Raw genomic sequence first — 6,000 nt, forward strand, 5'->3', positions numbered from 1 at the left:
TGGAAGTGGATGGCTCCTCACCCCTGCAGTGAAAAACTGGGGAAATAGATTGGAGTTTTGGAGGATCTCTGTGGATTCATCCTCTTCGATTTGTGCATTTTTCATACCTTCATTTCATGTTCACTTCTGGTTTGACCCTGGTATTTATTTATATTTTAAAGTCAACAATTAGATGTACTACTGTAACACTGTGGTGCTGTCACACACACTGTTATTAACACACACTTTCCACCATCATTCCACAAAGGTGTTTACATCACCGGTCTCATGAATTGGGTCACGAGATCTGTTCAATTTCTGTTTCATTGGTTAAACTGCGAGCGACTGAAGTTTAAATGACTGTGTTATTACATGTAATGCTCTTGTCAATACACTTCATGCATAAATAGTGATTTTTATTTCTAACGCTGAGTGCTGCTGCGTCAGACCAGCGAGTATTTGCATATGCAGCCTGCTGTTTTGGTTGAAGTGAGGATGAAGTTGGACTCCAAGCTGCGCGAGTGCCTTGTTAATACTGCGTAATCCATCACCTGCTCTCTGTTCATAGGTTTCCCGTCGGCTCCGCTGCTGCTGATCGGACACCGGAGCGATTCGTCCCGCAGGCAGGTGGGATTCTGCTGCTCCTGGCTGGCAGGTGACACGGCGGAGGGAGGGACGACCCCTCGCATCCTCCCCTTCTGAGGGCAACTCTGCTCCCGCCAGGCCTTGTGAGTGACACATGCACCGGCCGTGTTTAGTTTTCCTATGACAGAATCAAGAATGATTCTTTCTGACAGGAAAGAATCACATAAAGCACGGCTTCATGATGTGCAGGACCCCTCCATCCTTGCTGAAACTTCAGCCCGACCGGTTTGTTGGGCTGCTGCCGGCGTAGCGTTACCTGCAGATAACCACACTTAAATAGTTAATGCAGCTGTGGGGCGCCCTCTGCATTACAAATGGGCCAATCTGTCTGACCTCGGGCCCCGTGGGTGGCAGCAGCCTGGCCCGACGTCAGCAACTCTGATCGTGCATCGATAGGCCGCGACTTGACACTGGCTGCCGCGGGCCACCCGACACCGGCCTGCGGTCACGGCCAGAGACGGACATCCTGGTGACAGAGCTGAGTCGCGCAACTGATCCACACACCAGGGTGGGACGCCAGACACGCAACAGCTGGGTCCCACAGCGCTGTCTGCTCTTGGCGGTTCTGTGAAAACACGTGTCTGTTGCACGTGCGCGTGTGGCATCTCATTGGAAATTAGCTGAGTAAACGTGGTTCTGCCGAGCTGCTGGTGTGTCAGGACCAAGGTGGTGGCCCAGATCAATGGGGAGCAGCGTGTGCGTCGTGTGGATGAATGCAAAAGCTGCACCGTCACCTGGGTGGCTCCGCTTTATGAGCCTGCGAACAGTACCGTGAGAGAGCCCATCGCCTTCATCTATTTCGGTTCAATTGGGCGAATGAAGGTCAGCGGAAGTATGTTGACTCACCGCTCTGAAACTACGAAATAAGAGTTTTAGTTTCAGACCCAGGGAGGAGTCAGAGGTCGGTGTGTCGCGGGGTAAGAGCTCCCTCTAGTGGACAGATCCTCCCACGAGCTCAGTTGCCTGGAGACGCTGTGATCGAAACAAGACTTCACCGCATGAAGACTGAGGTCTGTGTATAACGTTACACAGAGCGGTGGCTTGGCCTTTATTGGACACCGTTATTCATGTTATTTTCTTCCTGTTTTTATTCGAGGATTGAGGGAGGCTTCACGCTGTCGCCTTGAGTGGTGAGGTGCGTGTCATGCTCTTTCAGGCCACCAGATGGTGCCGTTTCACTGCGTTAGCATTCGTCCTTCAGTTCCGTTACTTGTTCATGGTTTTATTTTTAGATGAGAGTTTCACCATCTATTAGCTGAAACGAAACGGTTTTTTTCCCCCTACCGTTGGAGCAAGCTTCCCATTCTTGTAAAAGAAAGTGAAGTGATTTCTGACTTCAAGCTTGCACATGACACACACACACACACACACACACACACACACATATATATATATATATATATATATATATATATATATATATATATACTATGGCTGATTTCACTTGCATTTATTGATGTGTGGTTTGTTTTACCTTCGAATGAAAACCTATGAAGCCCATATGAAATCCAAGCAAAAATGCCAAGCATTTCTTGCATTTTTGTTAGCTTTGCTTGTTGGCAGCGTCGACTTATGCACAAATCATAATGATGTGTTTGAGAAATCCTTTTTTGTGACATTATTGCTCTGAAATGAAGTGTAAAAGTGCTCTGAATATCACGCCAACCTTTGACCACTCTGTTGTAAAGTTAGTTGGAGAGGTTTTGCTTCACTTTGCAAAGTTTTCTACCGGACACGAGGTGATACAAACTGAGCGAGAAGAATGATAAAGATAAGAAGAGAAAGAGCGACTGGCATGTGGAAGTGGAGGTGGCGAGCGCTGAAGTATTTGAGAAGCTTGAGTCACGATGACTGACTCACCAGCTTGATGTCTTTCCAGAGTCTCCAGGATGTGGATATGAAAGTATTTAACAATGAAAAGTGGAGTGGTGAGTCAGTCACCCGAGGACGGAGTATAAAATAGTTGGATTAATCTCAGCCAATGTGTGTTTTAGATAAATACGAGTTCCTCAAACAGGCTGCACGCGCTGCTTCCTGTGTTAGTGTGACTCAGATATGACTCACGAGCGCAGTGAATCAGCCCGGCCCCGCCCCCGCCCACTAACCTCCATCCGCCCCCTCTCCCAAGTATAAAAGACGCCCACACGCAGCCTCTTCCCCCGCCCACGGTGCCTTTCAAATTCTCCTCGCCCAATGATGTGGTTCCGTCTCAACTGCTCTTTTCCTCCTTTCCGCCGCTCATTGGAGGCCAGGCACGAGGATGTGTGTGTGTGTGTGTGTGTTAGTCATGTCCAGGCGCATCCAGGGCCAACAGAAGCAAAGGGGGAAACCCGGAGCCCGGCAGGAATCGGATGTTTTGTCCACATCTGTTCAGCGGTTTGGCTGCAGCACGCCTGCGGTTTGCACAGCAGCTAAAAATGGATGGCTCGAATGAGCGGGGGAGCGTGGCGGAGGGGAAGACGGATGGACGTGTAGTGAAGGGAAATGATCAGAGGTGGGGGTGAGGGGTGCGCATGCCATCAAGGGCCATGACCCCCTCCTCCCCAACCCCCGTGTCCTGATGGCTAATCAGATTTCTGTCTGCCATGATCTGCAGTTCTCAGGGCGGATCTCTGTTTGCACCTTCTCCTCCTTCTGTCTGGGTTAGAATCACTGTGCAAGCAATAATAATGCAATAATGCTTCATAGAATTGAATCCTACCTGAAGCACAATAGAGAATCTGTTTAGTCAAAAATCATTCTGTGGTCCAGAATAGAATCCAGCGCAAGGTGATACGTGCACAATTGAATTATTATGTTGCTATCATGTAATAAAACAAGGAAAGTTAATGCTTAAAATGGGTGTTATGGATTTTAGTGACAAGAAATACTGTAAAAAATGTGCATTACTCATGAACAATATCGTCTTGTTTTATTTGATATTACAATTTGAAATAGCAGCATGAATGGGGGAATGGGTGGGAATATTTAAATAAACCCCTTAAAAGTATATTATGAGTTATAGTTTGAATTCAAATAGTTAAGAATTATTTAAAAAGAAAAAAGAAAAGACAGAAAAGTACTGTTTCATTTTGGAAGGCAGAAGGACGTAAAGCAAAGCAAAAAAACATTTATGTTGTTTATGACTTTATTACAATTTCTTTTCAGCGTTATGTCTGACAGCATCATCCCTCAATTGACCACCATGTTGTTGCTCACAAATACAGGCTCCTTCCATGAGCTTTCAGGGTCTAAACGTCTGATTTCAGCTCCAAACCTCACATAAACTTCTGATATTGTTCAAGGTTTATTTGTGTGTAAACCAGTTCCTTCAAGCACCTGCTTGAAAAGACATGTGGCGTCGCCAAATCAGTTGAACGTAGTGGCCAAAGAAATTGAAATTTCCAAGCTCCGTGTCCTCAGTTGCTCCATCCTGTTGAACCGTACACAAATAAACCTTCTGTTTTGCTCTGACCTCATGAGAGCTGCAGAAGTGTCAGCAAAGGGACCTCACTGGCCCTCGGGCCACACTTTCCTCACGTCTGAAAGAGAACCACGTCAGCAGGCAGGAAAAATGTCCAACATATGGTATAAAATATATTTTTTAAAATCATTATTATAAACCAATGGAGTGTGACAATACAAAACAGGTTTTAATTTAGCTGGAAAATAAAATATCAAAATGTAAAGACTGATCAGTACGAAGCTTCATGCTACTATTAACAAAGCGTTTTTCTGCCCTGAAAATGCTTTATTCATTGACTTTTTAAAACATTTTCAGTGGTTGGAAATTGATATTACGAATGAGGAAAATCATCTGCATGGATTGAATAGTGTTGCATGAAGCATCTTGGGCTAATGCAGCATATAACACCCGCTTTTTTTTCGCACGTCAGGTGCTATCAAATGGCAGAATGTGACCCAGGAACAGAAGGGCGGCCTGGCCAGGTGTGAGAGGAGCTGGGACACGGTTCATCTGCTGTGGCGACGACCGGAAAAAGCTGGGAGAAAAAGGAAGCTGCAGTCGCAAAGTGAAAGGTAGCGACAGACAACAATAATCGTCACATAACTCGATCAGTCTGTTTCTTCATCACGGGGGCAGTTTAATGCCAAAATAATTGAATAGAAATGACATGAGCCAGTCGTCCCCTTGTTGGTCTCCAGGTGGTGCCAGTTGCAGATGGGGGGTGCCTTTAACACACACACTCACACACACACAAAGGACCTGTTTCCTTGTCTCCATCCACATTTGGCGGGCCGCAGAGATGTGTGAAGGGGTGGGGGATGGGTCTGGAGGAAGATAGAGGGGAAGGAAGTGAATGGAGTAAGACATGGGAATGAAGGGGAGGCTTGTGCCGCCAGCACATGCTGAGCAGAACATTGGACTCATTGAGAAAAATGTTGAGTCCGGCGCTCACACAGGCCTTAAACGTGCCGCCGTCACATTTGTGAGGTCCGCACTTCTGAGCGGAGCGGCGCTCGGTGTTAAACCTTTACACACCTCAGCCGGCGGAGGAGGAGGAGGTGGAGGAGGAGCCGCGGCCTCCAGATGGGACCAAGCTCCAGTGTGAATGCAGCAGTCGGTGGGTTGGTCAGTGGTGAGCACTGAAGCCAGAGATGTTTCTCTTCAACAAGACGCTGAGATTTCAAATCTGTCGGAAATGATGCAGCCAAAAACAGAACTTACATGTTGATGTTGCTGCAATTCCAACACGTGGCGTGTCAGACGTTTCACCCACGTTCATGATGTTCTCTCGATCCTAAAATCTCACTCAGACCAGAGTCAGTTTGGGGCCCTGCGCTCACCTGAAGAGTTAATGTTGGTGGAGTATTTCCGCTCGTGATGACCTGCTGAACCGGATCACGTCTCGTGGAGTTCCAACAGTTGTTGACACACAGTCCAACCAGTTTCTCTCCAGAGTCGCAGCTCCTTCAGAGCGGCTGCAGAAGTTTGTGTTTCCCTGATTGTTGGAAGGAAACTGGTCTCTCAAGACTCTCTGAAGGCACATGATGTCATCAACGGGTGTCTGTAGTTTTTTTTTTTTTTTTTTTTTTACATTTCTTTTTGTTTTAAAGCCAGCAACTCATTCATGTTTTGAAGCTGTGAAACTCAAAACACCTCCAGAGGTGATAACGTTCTCTTCTCCACTTGCGTTGACCTCATTTAGTCGCACCGTTTTGGACCGAACCTGCAGAAAAGTGTCCTGTTTTTATTTAGTATATAGTAAAAACGGCGTGATCCGCGAACCTTGTGATAAAAAAAATGGATTCTGGTATGTTCATTGATGAATAAACTTGTGTCCATATCATCGTTTCCATGCAATACCGATATAAATCGAAGAAAACTTTGGTTTCTGGAGGATGAAAACCGTCCTGGCCGTGGTGGGACGAGGGCTC

This window comes from Synchiropus splendidus, chromosome 18, assembly GCF_027744825.2.
Source record: "Synchiropus splendidus isolate RoL2022-P1 chromosome 18, RoL_Sspl_1.0, whole genome shotgun sequence".
In the NCBI taxonomy this organism is placed as follows: Eukaryota; Metazoa; Chordata; class Actinopteri; order Syngnathiformes; family Callionymidae; genus Synchiropus; species Synchiropus splendidus.